At 36.3% G+C, this 18333-nt stretch overlaps 1 protein-coding gene across 1 annotated transcript in view; it reads right to left on the bottom strand.

Annotated features, from left to right (window-relative positions):
• Positions 1-18333, bottom strand: part of LOC114891181 (amelogenin, Y isoform-like) — a 72303-nt gene that overhangs the window by 50471 nt on the left and 3499 nt on the right. The window lies entirely within an intron of this gene.

Raw genomic sequence — 18333 nt, 5'->3', positions numbered from 1 at the left:
AAGAGGATAAAATAAAATAGAGTAAGATAAAAAATAATGTTATTAAATAAAATATAAGTTTAAAAAATAATAAATTTAACGTCTGTTTTGCAGTATAATAACTTGACAATGGTGTGTTAATTTCTGCTTTATAACAAAGTGAATCTGTTATGCACATATACATGTTCACATATCTCTTCCCTCTTGCATCCCGCTCCCTCCCATCCTCCATATCTCACCATTCTGGGTGGTCACAAAGCACTGAGCTGATCTCCTTGTGCTATGAGGCTGCTTCCCAGTTGCTATCTCTTCTACGTTTTGTAGTGTATATATGTCCATGCAACTCTCTCAGTTTGTAAGTGCTTACAATTCCTCTTCCCAACATCCTCGAATGCATTCTCTAGTAGTTCTGTATGTTCATTCCTGGCTTCCCTGAATGTTCTGCATGACCTTTTATTTTTTACGTAGGCTCCATATATATGTGTTTGCATTTGGTATTTGTTTTTCTCTTTCTGGCTTAGTTCACTCTATATGACAGATTCTATGTCCATCCCCCTCACTACAAATAACTGAGTTCCGTTTGCTTTTATGGCTGAGTAATATTCCACCGTATATATGTACAACATATTATTTATCCAATCATCTGATGATGAAGTTACCTTGTTCCATCTCCTGGCTCTTGTAAATAGAATTGCAGTGAACATTTCGGTACATGACTCTTTTTGAACTATGGTTTACTCAGGTTTTATGCACAATAGTGGGATTGCTTTGTCCTATGGTAGGTTTACTTGTAGAATTTTCAGGAAATCCCATACCGTTCTCCATAGTGGCTGTATCAATTTACATTCCCACCAGCTGGGCAAGAGTGTTCCCTTTTCTCCACGTGCTATCCAGCATTCATTGTTTCTAGATTTTTTGATGGTGGCCATTCTGATCGGTGTGACGTGATATCTAACTATAGTTTTGATTTGCATTTCTCTAATGATTAATGATTTTGAGCATTCTTTCATCTCTTTGTTGGTAATCTGTATATCTTGTTTGGAGAAATGTCTGTTTAGATCTTCTGCCCATTTTTGGAATTGGATTTTTGATTTTTCTGTTACTGAGCTGCATGTGGTTTCTGTAATTTTGGATAGTTTGATTACTATGTGTCTTTGATGTTTATCATTGGACTTATCCTGTTTGGGACACTCTGTTCTTCCTGGACTTGATTAACTATTTCATTTCACATATTAGGAAAGTCTTCAACCATAATCTCTTCAAGTATTTTCTCAGTCCATTTCTTTTCCTCTTCTTCTTCTAGGACCCATATGATTTGAATGTTGGTGAATTTCGTTTTGTCCCAGAAGTCTCTGAGACTGTCTTTAGTTTTTTCTTACTTTCTTGTTTATTCCACTGTGCAGTAATTTTTTACCCTATTTTATATTCCAGGTCACTTATCCGTTCTTCCACCTCAGTTATTCTGCTATTGATCGCTTCTGGAGAGTTTTTCATTTCTTTTATTGTGTTGTTCATCATTGCTTGTTTCCCCTTTAGTCATTCTTAGTTGTTGTTAAATGTTTCTTGCATATTCTCTATTCTATTTCCATGATTGTGGATCATGTTTACTATCATTATTCTGCATTCGTTTCAGGTAGACTGCATATTTCCTCTTCATTGTTCGGTCGGGTGAGCTTTTACCTTGCTCCTTCATCTGCTGTGTTTTTCTGTCTTCTCTGTTTCATTATCTTCCTGTGATTGGGGTCTCCTTTTTTCAGGCTGCAATTTCATATTTCCCTTTGTATTTCGTGTCTCTTCACAGTCGCTAAAGTTACTTCAGAGTGTTGTGTAGTCGTCCTGGTTGAGGGGATAGTCCATGAGTTCTTTTGGATGAGGCTGGAATTTGTCTTCCTGGTGGGGATGTCCACGTCTTGTGGTGTGTTTTGGGGTGTCTGTGGCATTATTATGATTTTAGGCAGCCTCTCTGATAATGTGTGGGTTTGTCTTCCTGTCTTGTTTGTTGTTGGGCATAGGATGTCCAAGTCTGTAGCTTACTGGACATTGAGTGTTGCTGGGCCTTTGTTTTGAGACGGAGATCTCTGGAGGAGTTTCCCCTTTTGATATTACATGAAGCTGGGAGGTGTTTTGAGGACCAGTGTCCTAAGTAGGCTCTCCCACCTCAGAGGCAGAGCACTGACTACTTGGCAGCAGTAGCCTTTCATCCACATGACACAATATGAAAGGGAGAAAAGCTAAAAGAAAAAAGAGGATAAAATAAAATAGAGTAGGATAAAAAAATAATTGTATTAAAACAAAATATAAGTTTAAAAAGTAATAAATTTAACGTCTTTTTTGGAATATAATAACTTGACAATGGTGTGTTAGTTTCTGCTTTATAACAAAGTAAATCTGTTATACATATACACATGTTCGCATATCTATTCCCTCTTGCATCTCGCTCCCTCCCATCCTCCCTATGTCACCATTCTGGGTGGTCACAGGGCACTCAGCTGATCTCCTTGTGCTATGAGGCTGCTTCCTAGTCGCTATCTGTTCTACATTTGGTAGTGTATATATGTCCCTGAAACTCTCTCACTTTGTAAGAGCTTACAATTCCCCTTCCTAACATCCTCGAGCCATTCTCTTTTGGGTCTGTATCTTCATTCCTCTCTTACCCCTATTTTCTGCATGACCTTTTATTTTTTTTCGTTGGTTCCATGTATATGTGTTAGCATTTGGTATTTGTTTTTCTCTTTCTGGCTTACTTCACTCTATATGACAGATTCTACGTCCATCCCCCTCACTAGAAATAAATCAATTCCGTTTGTTTTTATGGCTGAGTAATATTCCATCATATATATGTACGACATCTTATTTATCCATTCATCCGATGATGCACAGTTAGGTTGTTCCATCTCCTGGCTCTTGTAAATAGAACTGCAGTGAACATTTTGGTACATGACTCTTTTTGAATTTTGGTTTTCTCTGGGCATATGCACAGTAGTGGGATTGCTGGGTCCTATGGTAGGTTTACTTGTAGTTTTTTCAGAAAACCACATACTGTTCTACATAGTGTCTATATCAATTTACATTCCCTCCATCACTGCAAGAGTGTTCCTTTTCTCCACACGCAATCCAGCATTCATTGTTTCTAGATTTTTTGATGGTGGCCATTTTGATCGGTGTGAGGTGATATCTAATTGTAGTTTTGATTTGCATTTCTCTAATGATTAATAATGTTGAGCATTCTTTCATCTGTTTGTTGACAGTCTGTATATCTTCTTTGGAGAAATGTCTGTTTAGATCTTCTGCCCATTTTTGTATTGGATTTTTGGTTTTTCTTTTATTGAGCTGCACGGGTGTCTGTAAATTTTGGACATTAGTCCTTTGTCAGTTTCTTCATTGTAAATGATTTCTCCCATTCTAAGAGAGTCGTTTTGGTCTTGTTTATGCTTTCCTTTGTTGTCCAAAATCTTTTATCTTTCATTAGGTCCAATTTGGATTTTTGACTGTTTGTTTTTATATCCACTTCTCCACAATAAGGGTCAAAGAGAATCTTGCTGTGATTCATATCATAGACCGTACCGCATATGTTTTCCTCTAAGAGTTTGTTAGTGTCTGGACTTACATTTAGATCTTTAATCCATTTTGAGCTTATTATTTTTTATGGTATTAGGGAGTTTTCTAATTTCATACTTGTACATGGACCTGTCCAGTGTCACAGCACCCTTTATTGAAGATGCTGTGTCTTCTCCACTGTATATTCTTGCCTAGTTTACCAAAGATAATCTGACCATACGTGCCTGGGATTTTCTCTGGGCTTTCTATCCTATTACATTGATGTATATTTCAATTTTAGTGCCCATACCATTCTCTCTTGACTATTGTAGCTTTGTAGAATAGTCTGAAGATAGGGAGCCTGACTTTTCCAACTCCATTTTTCATTTTCAAGGTTGTTTGGGCTATTCGGGGTATTTTGTGTTTGCATACAAATTATGAAATTATTTTGTTCTAGTTCTGTTTAAACTGCCAGTGGTAGTTTGATAGGCATTGCATTGAATGTGTTGATTGCTCTGTGTCATAGAGTCATTTTCACAATGTTGATTCTTCCAACCCAAGGACATGAAATATTGCTCCAACACATTATTTCAGCTGTCATTGCTTTCATGTGTGTCATATAATATTCTGCATACAGATCCTTTGTCTCCTTAGGTATTTTATTCCGAGATATAGTTTTCTTTTTGTTGCAATGGTATATTTTAGTGTTTTCTTAATTTCAATTTCAGATATTTCATCATTAGTGTATAAGAATGCCAGAGATTTCTGTACATTAATTTTGTATCCTGCTACTTTACCAAATTCATTGATTAGCTCTAGTTGTTTTCTGGTAGCATCTTTAGGGTTCTCTATGTATAGTATCATGTCCTGTGCAAAGAGTGACAGGTTTATTTCTTCTTTTCCGATTTGGATTATTTTTTTTTCTTTCTCTTCTCTGATTGCTGTGGCTACAGCTTCCAAAAGTATGTTGAGTAATAGTGGTGAGAGTGGGCAACCTTTTCTTGCTCCTGAAACTAGTGGAAATTTTTCCAGGTTTTCAACATTGAGGACTATGTTGGCTGTGTGTTTGTCACATATGGCCTTTGTTATGTTGAGCAGTGTTCCCTTAATGCCTACTTTCTCCCAGGATTTTATCATAAATGGGTGTTGACTTTTGCCAAAAGCTTTCTCTGCATATATTGAGATGATCATGTGGTTTTCGTCTTCACTTTGTTAATATGGTGTATCACGTTGATAGATTTGCGTATCCTGAAGAATCCTAGCATTCGTGGAAGAAACCCCACGTGGTCATGATGTATGATGCTTTTAATGTGCTTTCGGTTTCCGTTTGCTAGTATTTTGTTGAGGATTTTTGCATCTATGTTCATCAGTGATATTGGTCTTTACTTTTCATTCTTTGCGACATCTTTCTCTGATTTTAGTATTAGAGTGATGATGTCTTCATAGACTGTGTTTTGGTGTACTCCCCCCTCTGCTATATGTTGGAAGCCTTTGAGAAATATAGGTATTAGCTCTTGTCTAAATGTTTGATAGAAATCTCCTGTCAAGCCATCTGGTCCTGGGCTTTTGTTTGTTGGAAGAATTTTAATCAGAGTTTCAATTTCAGTGCTGGTGACTAGTCTGCTCATATTTTCTATTTCTTCCTAGTTCAGTCTCAGCACGTTGTGTATTTCTAAGCATTTGTCCATTTCTTCCAGATTGTCCATTTTATTGTCATAGAGCTCCTTGTAGTAATATCTCATGATCCATTGTATTTCTGTGTGTCAGTTTTTACTTCTCCTTTTTCATATCTAATTATATTCATTTGAGTGTTCTCCCTTTTTTTCTTCATCAGTCTGGCTAATGGTTTTACAATTTTGTGTATCTTCTCAAGGAACCATCTTTCAGTGTTATTGGTCTTTCCTGTCATCCCCTTCTTTTCATTTTCATTGATTTGTGATCTGATCTTTATGATTTCCTAACTTCTGCTAACGTTGGGGTTTTCTCGTTCTTCTTTCTCTAATTGGTTTAAGTCGAATGTTTTGTTGTTTATTTGAGATGTTTCCTGTTTCTTCATGTAGGATTGTATTGCTATAAATTTCCCTCTTAGAACTGCTTTGGCTGCATCCCATGGTTTTTGTTCGTCGTGTGTCTATTGTCGTTTGTTTCTGGGTATTTTTTGATTTCCTCTTTGATTTCTTCAGTGATCACTTCCCTATTACATAGTCCAATGTGTATCCTATATGCGTTTGTATTTTGGACACATATTTTCGTGTAATTGATAAATAGTCTCTTAACCTAGTGGTAAGAAAATATACTTGATGTGATTTCAATTTTCTGAAATTTACCGAGGCTTGATTTGTTACCGATGGTGTGAAGGTATGATCAATCCTGGAGAATTGTCCATGAGCACTTGAGAAAAATGTTTATTCTGGTGTTTTTAGTTGGAATTTCCTATAAATCACAATTAAATCCATATTCTTTACTGTATCATGTAACGCCTATGTGTCCTCATTTAATTTCATTTTGGATGATCTGTACTTTGCCGAAAATGAGGTGTTAAAGTCCTGTACTATGATTGTGTTACTGTCGATTACCACTTTTATGGTTGTTATTATTTGCCTTATATATTGATGGGATCTTATGTTGGGTGCATAAATATTTGCAATTCTTCAATGCTCTTCTTGGGTCAATCCCTGGATCATTATGTAGTGTCCTTCATTGTCTCTTCTAATAATCTTTATTTTAAAGTCTATCTTGTCTGATATGAGAGTGGCTACTCCAGCTTTCTTTGGATTTCTCTTTGCATGGAAAATCAATTTGCATCCCCTCACTTTCAGTCTGTTTGTGTCCCTAAGTCTGAAGTGTGTCTCTTGTAGACAGCATGTATATTGGTTTTGTTTTTGAATCCATTCAACCAGTCTGTGTCTTTTGGTGGGAGCTTTTATTCCGTTTACATTTAAGGTAATGATCGATATGTATGTTCCTATTCCCATTTTCTTAACTGTTTTGGGTTTGTTATTGCAGGTTTTTCCTTCTCTTGTGTTTCTCGCCTGGAGAAGTTCGTTTAGCATTTGCTGTAAAGGTGCTTAGGTTGCGTTGAAGTCTCTCAGGTTTTCCTTGTTTGTAAAGGTGTTAATTTCTCCATCAAATCAAATGAGATCCTTGATGGCTAGAGAAATCTTGGTTGTAGGTTTTTCTCCTTCATCACTTTAAATATGTCCTGCCACTCCCTTCTGGCATGCCGAGTTTCTGGTGAAAGATCAGCTGTTAACCATACGGGAATTCCCTTGTGTGATATTTGTTTTTTCCCTTGATGATTTTACTATGTTTTCTTTGTATTTACTTTTGGATAGTGTGATTAATATGAGTCTTTTATGTTTCTCCTTGGACTTATCCTTTATGGGACTCTCTGTTCTTCCTGGTCTTGAATAACTATTTCCTTTCACATATTAGGAATGTCTTCAACCATAATCTGTTCAAGTATTTTTTCAGTCCATTTCTTTTACTCTTCTTCTTCTAGGACCCATATAATTTGAATGTTGGTGAATTTAGTTTTCTCCCAGAATTCTCTGAGACTGTCTTCAGTTCTTTGCATACCTTGTTCAATATTCTGCTCTGCAATAGTTATTTACACTATTTTATCTTCCAGGTAACTTTTCCATTCTTCCACCTCAGTTATTCTGCTTTTGATCGTTTCTGGAGAATTTTTCATTTCATTTATTATGCTGTTCATCGTTGCTTGTTTCCTCCTTAGTTCCTCTAAGTCGTTGTTAAATGTTTCTTGCAATTTGTCTATTCTATTTCCAAGATTGTGGATCATCTTTTCTATCAATATTCTGAATTCATTTCAGGTAGAGTGCATATTTCCTCTTCATTCTACGCTCGTGTGGACTTTTACCTTGCTCCTTAATCTGCTGTGATTTTCTGTCTTCTCCGTTTAATTATCTTCCTGTGTTTGGGGTCTGCTTTTGCAGGCTACCATTTCATAGTTCCCGTTGTATTCGGTATCTGTTCAAAGTCGCTAAAATCCCTCAGAGTGTTGTGTAGTCTTCTTGGTTGAGGGGATTGTCCATGAATTTTTGTGAATGAGTCTGTATCTTGTCTTTCTGGTTGGCAGTCCCACATCTGGTGGTGTGTTTTGGGGTTTCTGTGGCCTTATTATGATTTTGGCAGCCTTTCTGATAATGTGTGGGGTTGTGTTCCTATCTTATTTGTTTTTTGGCATAGGATGTCCATCACTGTAGCATAGTGGACATTGAGTGAAGATGGGTCATGGTTTTGAGATGGAGACTTCTGGGAGATGTTCCCCGTTTGATATTACACGGAACTGGGAGGTGTCTTGAGTACCAGTGTCCTAAGTAGTCTCTGCCAACTCAGAGGCACAGAAATGACTGCTAGTGCAGCAGTAGACTTTCATGCACATGGCACAAAATAAAAGGGAGGAAAGGTAAAAGAGAGAGAAGAAGATAAAACAAAATAGAGTAAGATAAAAAAATAAAGTTATTAAAATAAAATATAAGTTTAAGGAAAATAAATTTAACATCTTTTTCTGAGTATAATAACTTAAAAATTCTGTGTTAGTTTCTGCTTATAAAAAAGTGAATCTGTTATATATATATATATATATATATATATATATATATACCCATATCTCTTCCCTCTTGCATCTTGCTCCCTCCCATCCTCCCTATCTCACCATTCTAGGTGGTCACAAAACACCGAGCTGATCTTGAGCTATCAGGCTGCTTCACAGTCGCTATCTGTTCTACGCTTGGTAGTTTATATATGTCCCTGCAACTCTCTCACTTTGGAATAGCTTACACTTCCCCTTCCCAACATCCTCGAATCCATTCTCTAGTAGGTCTGAATCTTCATTCCCGTCTTACCCCTAGTTTCTGCATGGCCTTTTATTTTTTCTCATAGGTTCCATATATTCGTGTTAGCATATGATATCTATTTTTCTCTTTTTGACTTACTTTACTCTATATGACAGATTGTAAGTCCATCCCCCTCACTACAAATAACTCAATTCCGTTTGTACATATGGCTGAGTAATATTCCATCGTATATATGTATGACATCTTATTTATCCATTCATCCGATGATGCACAGTTAGATTGTTCCATCTCCTGGCTCTTGTATATAGAACTGCAGTGAACATTTCGGTACATGAGTCTTTCAATTATGGTTTTCGCAGAGTATATGCACAGTAGTGGAATTGCTGGGTCTTATAGTAGGTTTACTTGTAGTTGTTTCAGGATCCCCATACTGTTCTCCATAGTGGCTGTATCAATTTACATTCCCACCAGCAGTGCAAGAGTGTTCCCTTTTCTCCACACGCAATCCAGAATTCATTGTTTCTAGATTTTTTGATGGTGGCCATTCTGATCAGTGTGAGGTGATATCTTATTGTAGTTTTGATTTGCATTTCTCCAATGATTAATGATGTTGAGCATTCTTTCATCTGTTTGCTGGGAATCTGTATATCTTTTTTGGAGAAATGTCTGTTTACATCTTCTGCCCATTTTTGGATTGGATTTTTGGCTTTTCTCTTTTTGAGCTGCATGAGGTGTCTGTAAGTTTTGGACATTAATCCTTTGTCAGTTGATTCATTGTAAATGATTTCTCCCATTCTGAGAGTTTTTTTTGGACTTGTTTTTGTTTCCTTTGCTGTCAAAAACCTTTTGTTTTTCATTAGGTCGAATTTGGGTTTTTGTTTGTTTGTTTGTATATCCACTTCTTCACGATGTGGGTCAAAAAGAATCTTGCTGTGATTCATGTCATAAAGCGTACTGCATATGTTTTCCTGTAAGAGTGTGATAGTCTCTAGACTTACATTTAGATAAGTAATCCATTTTAAGCTTATTATTTTGTATGGTGTTAGGGAGTTTTCTAATTTCATAATTGTACATGGACCCGTCCAGTTTCCCAGCACCCCTTATTGAAGCGTCTTTCTCTTCTCCACTGTATATTCTTGCCTCGTTTACCAAAGATAAGGTGACCATACATGCCTTGGTTTTTCTGTGGACTTTTTTTCCTGTTACATTGATATATATTTCAGTTTTTGTGCCAATAGCATACTCTCTTGAATACTGCAGCTTTGTAGAACAGTCTGAAGTTAGGGAGCCTGTTTCTTCCAGCTCCATTTTCATTCTCAATTTTGCTTTGGCTCTTCGGGGTATTTTGTGTTTTCAAAAAAATTGTGAAATTTTCTTCTTCTCCTTCTGTTTAAAATGCCAGTGCTTGTTTGAAAGGCATTGCATTGAATGTGTAGATTGCTCTGTGTCATAGAGATATGTTCAGAATGTTGATTCTTTCAACCCAAGGACATGGTATTTTTCTCCAACACATTTTTTCAGCTGTCATTGTTTTCATCAGTGTCATATAATATTCTGCATACAGGTGTTTTTTCTCCTGAGCTAGGTTTCTTCCGTGATACAGTTTTCTTTTTGTTGCAACGGTAAATGTGATGTTTTCTTAATTTCATTTTCAGATATTTCATCATTAGTGTATAAAAATGCCAGAGATTTTTGTGCATTAATTTTGTATCCTGCTACTTTACCAAGTTCATTGATTAGCTCTAGTTGTTTTCTGGTAGCATCTTTAGGGTTCTCTATGTATAGTATCATGTCCTCTGCAAACAGTGACAGCATTATTTCTTCTTTTCCGATTTGGATTATTTTTGTTTCTTTCTCTTCTTTGATTGCTGTGGCTACAGCTTCCAAATCTATGTTGAATAATAGTGGTCAGATTGGGCAAACTTGTCTTCCTCCTGAAACTAGTGGAAATGGTTCCAGGTTTTCAACATTGAGAACTATGTTGGCTGTGTGTTTGTCATATATGGTCTTTGTTATGTTGAGCAGTGTTCCCTCAATGCCTACTTTCTCCCAGGATTTTATCATAAATGTGTGTTGAATTTTGTCGAAAGTTTTCTCTGCATATATTGAGATGATCATATGGTTTTCGTCTTCAATTTGTTAATATGGTGTATCACATTGATGGATTTGCGTATCCTGAAGAATCCTAGCATTCGTGGAAGAAACCCCACGTGGTCATGATGTATGATGCTTTTAATGTGCTTTCGGTTTCCGTTTGCTAGTATTTTGTTGAGGATTTTTGCATCTATGTTCATCAGTGATATTGGTCTGTAGTTTTCATTCTTTGCAACATCTTTGTCTGATTTTACTATTAGAGTGATGGTTTCTTCATAGAATGGACTTTGGTGTATTCCTCCCTCTGCTATATGCTGGAAGAGTTTGAGAAAGATAGGTATTAGCTCTTCTCTAAATGTTTGATAGAATTCACCTGTCAAGCCATGTGGTCGTGGGCTTTTGTTTGTTGGAAGAATTTTAATCACAGTTTCAATTTCAGTGCTGTTGACTGGTCTGTTCATATTTTCTATTTCTTCCTAGTTCAGTCTCAGCACATTGTGCATTTCTAAGAATTTGTCCATTTCTTCCAGATGGTCCATTTTATTGTCATAGAGTTCCTTGTAGTAATATCACATCATCCATTGTATTTCTTTGTGTCAGTTGTTACTTCTCCTTTGTCATTTCTAATTCTATTGATTTGAGTGTTCTCCCTTTTTTTCCTTCATGAATCTGGCTAATGGTTTTACAATTTTGTGTATCTTCTCAAAGAACCAGCTTTCAGTGTTATTGGTCTTTCCTGTCATTTCCTTCTTTTCGTTTTCATTGATTTCTGATCTGATATTTATGATTACCTAACTTTTACTAACCTTGGGGTTTTCTTGTTTTTCTTTCTTTAATTGATTTAAGTGCAAGGTTATGTTGTTTATTTGAGATGCTTCCTGTTTCTTCAGTAGGATTGTATTGCTATAAATTTCCCTCTTATAACTGCTTTGGCTGAATCCCATAGTTTTTGTTCGTAGTGTGTCCATTCTCGTTTGTTTCTGGGTATTTTCTGATTTCCTCTTTGATTTCTTCAGTGATCACTTCCTTATTAAATAGTCCAATGTGTATCCTATATGCGTTTGTATTTTGGACACATATTTTCGTGTAATTGATATATAGTCTCTTAACCTAGTGGTCAGAAAATATACTTGATGTGATTTCAATTTTCTGAAATTTACCAAGGCTTGATTTGTGACCGAACGTGTGAAGGTATGATCTATCCTGGAGAATTGTCCATGAGCACTTGAGAAAAATATTTATTCTCTTGTTTTTGGATGGAATTTCCTGTAAATTACAATTAAGTTCATATTCTTTACTGTATCATGTAAAGCTTGTGTTTCCTCATTTAATTTCATTTTGGATGATCTGCACTTTGGTGAAAATGAGGTGTTAATGTCCCCTACTATGATTCTGTTACTGTCGATTACCACATTTATGGTTGTTATTATTTGCCTTATATATTGAGGGGATCCTATGTTGGGTGCATAAATATTTGAAATTCTTCAAAGCTCTTCTTTGGTCGATCACTGGATCATTATATAGTGTCTTTTGTTGTCTCTTCTAATAATATTTATTTTAAAATCTATCTTGTGTGATATGAGAGTGGCTACTCCAGCTTTCTTTGGATTTCTCTTTGCATGGAAAATAATTTTCTGTCCCCTCACTTTCAGTCTGTGTCTGTCCCTAGGTCTGAAGTGTGTCTCTTGTAGACAGCATGTATATTGGTCTTGTCTTTGAATCCATTCAACCAGTCTGTGCCTTTTCGTGGGAGTGTTTAATCCATTTATATTTAAGGTAATCGTCGATATGTATGCTCCTATTCCCATTTTCTTAACTGTTTTGGGTTTGCTATTGCAGGTTTGTCCTTCTGTTGTTTTTTTCACCTAGAGAAGTTCGTTTAGCATTTGTTGTAAAGGTGCTTAGGTTGCGCGGAAGTCTCTCAGGTTTTGCTTGTTTTTAAAGGTTCTAGTTTCTCCATCAAATCTGAGTGACATCCTTGATGGGTAGAGAAATCTTGGTTGTAGGTTTTTCTCCTTCATCACTTAAAATATGCCCTCCCACTCCCTTCTGGCATGCAGAGTATCTGGTGAAAGATCAGCTGTTATCCATACGGGGATTCTGTGGTGTATTATTTGTTTTTTTCCCTTGATGCATTTACCATGTTTTCTTTGTATTTAATTTTTGATAGTTTGATTAATATATGTCTTTGATGTTTCTCCTTGGACTGATCCTGTATGGGACTCTCTGTTCTTCCTGGACTTGATTAACTATTTCCTTTCACGTATTGGGAAAGTCTTCAAACATAATCTCTTCAAGTATTTTCTCAGTCCATTTCTGTTACTCTTTTTCTGCTACAACCCATACAATTTGAATGTTTGTGAATTTAGTATTTTCCCAGAATTCTCTGAGACTGTCTTCAGTTCTTTTCATACCTTGTTCTATATTCTGCTCTGCAGTATTTATTTACAATAATTTATCTTCCAGGTCACTTTTCTGTTCTTCCACCTCAGTTATTCTGCTTTTGATCACTTCTAGAGAAAATTTCATTTCATTTATTGTGTTGTTCATCATTGCTTGTTTCCACTTTAGTTCTTCTAAGTCCTTGTTAAATGTTTCTTGCATTTCCTCTATTCTATTTCCAAGATTGTGGATAATTTTTACTATCATTCTTCTGAATTCATTTCATGTAGAGTGCGTATTTCCTCTTCATATTATGGTCGGTTAGGCTTTTACCTTGCTCCTTCATCTGCTGTGATTTTCTGTCTTCTGAGTTTGATTATCTTCCTGTGTTTGTGGTCTGCTTTTGCAGGTTGCAATTTCATAGTCACCATTGTATTTGGTGTCTGTTCACAGTCGCTAAAGTTCCTTCAGAGTGTTGTGTAGTCTTCCTGGTTGAGGGGATTGTCCACGAATTTTTGTGAATGGGACTGTATCTTCTCTTTCTGGTGGGCAGTTCCTCATCTGGTGTTGTGTTTTGGGGTGTCTGTAGCCTTATTATGATTTTAGGCAGCCTCTCTGATCATGTGTGGGGTTGTGTTCCTATCTTATTTGTTTTTTGGCATAGGATGTCCATCACTGTAGCTTACTGGACATTGAGTGAAGCTGGGCCTTGGTTTTGAGATGGAGACCTATGGAAGATATTTCCCATTTGATGTTACATGGAACTGGGAGGTGTCTTGAGTACAAGTGTCCTAAGTAGCCTCTCCCAACTCAGAGGCACAGAAATGACTGCTAGTGCACCAATAGCCTTTCATCCACATGGCACAAAATAAAAGGGAGGAAAGGTAAAAGAGAGAGAAGAAGATAAAATAAAATAGAGTTAGATAAAGAAATAAAGTTATTAAAATAAAATACAAGTTTAAAGAAAATAAATTTAACATCTTTTTCTGAGTATAATAACTTTACAATGGTGTGTTAGTTTCTGCTTTATAACAAAGTGAATCTGTTATACATATTTACATGTTCCTGTATCTCTTCCCTCTTGCATCTCGCTCCCTCCCATCCTCCCTATCTCACCATTCTAGGTGGTCACAAAACACCGAGCTGATCTTGAGCTATCAGGCTGCTTCACAGTCGCTATCTGTTCTACTATTGGTAGTGTATATATGTCCCTGTAACTCTCTCACTTTGGAATAGCTTACACTTCCCCTTCCCAACATCCTCGAATCCATTCCCTAATAGGTCTGAATCTTCATTCCCGTCTTACCCCTAGTTTCTGCGTGACCTTTTATTTTTTTTTGTAGGTTCCATATGTACGTGTTAGCATATGGTATATGTTTTTCTTTTTCTGGCTTACTTCACTCTATATGACAGGTTCTAAGTCCATTCCCGTCACTACAAATAACTCAATTCCATTTGTTTTTATGGCTGAGTAATATTCCATCGTATATATGTACGACATCTTATTTATCCATTCATCCGATAATGCCCAGTTAGGTTGTTCCATGTTCTGGCTCTTGTAAATAGAACTGCAGTGAATATTTCAGTACATGAGTCTTTTTCAATTATGGTTTTCTCAGGGAATATGCACAGTAGTGGAATTGCTGGGTCTTATGGGAGGTTTACTTGTAGTGTTTTCAGGAAACCATATACTGTTCTCCATAGTGGCTGTATCAATTTACATTCCCACCAGCAGTGCAAGAGTGTTCCCTTTTCTCCACACGCAATCCAGCATTCATTGTTTCTAGATTTTTTGATGGTGGCCATTCTGATCAGTGTGGGATGATATCTTATTGTAGTTTTGATTTGCATTTCTCTAATGATTAATGATGTTGAGCATTCTTTCATCTGTTTGCTGGGAATCTGTATATCTTATTTGGAGAACTGTCTGTTTAGATCTTCTGCCCATTTTTGGATTGGATTTTTGGTTTTTCTCTTTTTGAGCTGCATGAGGTGTCTGTAAATTTTGGACATGAATCCTTTGTCATTTTCTTCATTGTAAATTATTTCCCCCATTTTGAGAGGTTTTTTTTTGACTTCTCTTTGGTTTCCTTTGTTGTCAAAAAGCTTTTATCATTCATTAGGTCCAATTGGGGTTTTTGTTTGTTTGTTTTTATATCCACTTCTCTACAATGTGGGTTAAAAAGAATCTTGCTGTGATTCATGTCATAGAGCGTACTGCTTATGTTTTCTTCTAAGAGTTTGATAGTGTCTGTACTTACATTTAGATAATTAATCCATTTTGAGCATATTATTTTGTATGGTGTTAAGGAGTTTTCTAAGTTCATACTTCTACATGGACCTGTCCAGTTTCCCAGCACCCCTTATTGAAGCGGCTGTCTCTTCTGAACTGTATATTCTTGCCTCGTTTACCAAAAATAAGGTGACCATACGTGCATGGGTCTTTCTGTAGAATATTTATCCTGATACATTAATGTTTATTTCAGTTTTTCTGCCAGTACCATACTCTCTTGAATACTGTAACTTTGTAGAATAGTCTGAAGTTAGGGAGCCTGTTTCTTCCAGCTACATTTTTCATTCTCAAGTTTGCTGTGGCCAGTCGGGGTATTTTGTGTTTGCATACAAATTGTGAAATATTTTTATTCTAGTTCTGTTTAAAATGCCAGTGATAGTTTGATACGCATTGCATTGAATGTGTAGATTGCTCTGTGTCATAGAGTCTCTTTCAAAATGTTGATTCTTCCAACCCAAGCACATGGTATATTGCTCCAACACATTGTTTCAGCTGTCAATGCTTTCCTCAGTGTCATATAGTATTCTGCATACAGGTCTTTTTTCTCCTTAAGTAGGTTTATTCCGAGATATAGTTTTCTTTTTGTTGCAATGGTAAATGGGAGTGTTTTCTTAATTTTACTTTCAGATATTTCATCATTAGTGTATAAGTATGCAAGAGATTTCGGTGCATTAATATTGTATCCTGTTACTTTACCAAATTCATTGAATAGCTCTAGCTGTTTTCTGGTAGCATCTCTAGGATTCTCTATGTATAGTATGTCCTCTGCAAACAGTGACAGCTTTATTTCTTCTTTTCCGATTTGGATTATTTATACTTCTTTCACTTCTCTGATTGCTGTGGCTTCAGCTTCCAAAACTATGTTGAATAATCGTGGTGAGAGGCGGCAACCTTCTCTTGCTCCTGAAACTAGTGGAAATGGTTCCAGGTTTTCAGCGTTGAGAACTATGTTGGCTGTGTGTTTCTCATAAATGGCCTTTGTTATGTTCAGCAGTGTTCCCTCAATGCCTGCTTTCTCCCAAGATTTTATCATAAATGGGTGTTGAATTTTGTCGAAAGCTTTCTCTGCATATATTGAGATGATCATATGGTTTTCGTCTTCAGTTTGTTAATATGATGTATCACGTTGATGGATTTGCATATCCTGAAGAATCCTAGCATACGTGGAAGAAACCCCACGTGGTCATGGCGTATGATCCTTTTAATGTGCTGTCGGTTTCCGTTTGCTAGTATTTTGTTGAGGATTTTTGCATCTATGTTCATCAGTGATATTGGTCTGTAGTTTTCATTCTTTGTGACATCTTGTCTGATTTTAGTATTAGAGTGATGGTGTTTTCATAGAATGAGTTTTGGTGTATTCCTCCCTCTGCTATATGTTGGAAGAGTTTGACAAGGATAGGTATTAGCTCTTCTCTAAATGTTTGATAGAATTCTTCTGTCAAGCCATCTGGTCCTGGGCCTTTGTTTGTTGGAAGAATTGTAAACACAATTTCAATTTCAGTGCTGGTGACTGGTCTGTTCATATTTTCTCTTTCTTCCAAGTTCACTCTCAGCACGCTGTGCATTTCTAAGAATTTGTCCATTTCTTCCAGATGGTCCATTTTATTGTCATAGAGTTCCTTTTAGTAATATTGCATGATCCAATGTATTTCTGTGTGTCAGTTGTTACTTCTCCTTTTCCATTTCTAATTCTATTGATTTGTGTGTTCTCCCTTTTTTTCTTCATGAGTCTGGCTAATGGTTTTACAATTTTGTGTAACTTCTCAAAGAACCAGCTTTCAGTGTTATTGGTCTTTCTTGTCATTTCCTTCTTTTCGTTTTCATTGATTTGTGATCTGATCTTTATGATTTCCTAACTTCTGCTAACCTTGGGGTTTTCTTGTTTTTCTTTCTCTAATTGATTTAAGTGCAAAGTTATGTTGTTTATTTGAGATGTTTCCTGTTTCTTCAGGTAGGATTTTATTACTATAAATTTCCCTCTTACAACTGCTTTGGTTGCGTCCCATAGATTTTGTTCGTCGTTTGTCCACTGTCGTTTGTTTCTGGGTATTTTTCGATTTCCTCTTTGATTTCTTCAGTGATTCCTTCCTTATTAAATAGTCCAATGTGTATCCTATATGCGTTTGTATTTTGGACACATATTTTCGTGTAATTGATATATAGTCTCTTAACCTAGTGGTCAGAAAATATACTTGATGTGATTTCAATTTTCTGCAATTTACCAAGGCTTGATTTGTGACCGAACGTGTGAAGGTGTGATCTATCCTGGAGAATTGTCCATGAGCTCTTGAGAAAAATGTGTATCCTCTAGTTTTTGGATGGAATTTCCTATGAATTACAATTAACTCCATATTCTTTACTGTATCATTTAAGGCCTGTGTTTCCTTATTTAATTTCATTTTGGATGATCTGCACTTTGGCGAAAATGAGCTGTTAATGTCCCCTACTATGATTCTGTTACTATCGATTACCACATTTATGGTTGTTAGTATTTGCCTTATATATTGAAGGGATCCTATGTTGGGTACATAAATATTTGAAATTCTTCAATGCTCTTCTTGGTTGGATCCCTGGATCATTATGTAGTGTCCTTCGTTGTCTCTTCTAATAATCTTTATTTTAAAGTCTATATTGTCTGATATGAGAGTGGCTACTCCAGCTTTCTTTGGATTTCTATTTGCATGGAAAATCATTTTCCATCCCCTCACTTTCAGTCTCTTTGTGTCCCTAGGTCTGAAGTGTGTCTCTTGTAGACAGCATGTATGTTGGTCTTGTCTTTGAATCCATTCAACCAGTCTGTGCCTTTTGGTGGGAGCGTTTAATCCATTTACCTTTAAGGTAATGATCGATATATATGTTCCTATTACCATTCTCTTAACTGTTTTGGGATTGTTATTGCAGGTGTTTCCTTCTCTTGTGTTTCTCGCCTTGAGAATGTCGTTTTGCATTTGTTGTAATGGTGCTTAGATTGTGCTGAAGTCTCTCAGGTTTTGCTTGTTTGTAAAGGTTTTAATTTCTCCATCAAATCTGAATGAGATCCTTGCTGGGTAGAGAAATCTTGGTTGTAGGTTTTTCTCCTTCATCACTTTAAATATGTCCTGCCACTCCCCTCTGGCATGCAGAGTTTCTGGTGAAAGGTCAGCTGTTAACCATATGGGGATTCCCTTGTGTGTTATTTGTTTTTTTCCCTTGATGCTTTTACTATGTTTTCTTTGTATTTACTTTTGG

The sequence above is a fragment of the Monodon monoceros genome, unplaced genomic scaffold (assembly GCF_005190385.1).
Source record: "Monodon monoceros isolate NGI ecotype Baffin Bay Population unplaced genomic scaffold, NGI_Narwhal_1 Contig174_ctg1, whole genome shotgun sequence".
NCBI lineage: Eukaryota > Metazoa > Chordata > Mammalia > Artiodactyla > Monodontidae > Monodon > Monodon monoceros.
This window is presented reverse-complemented; position numbering and strand designations above follow the sequence as displayed.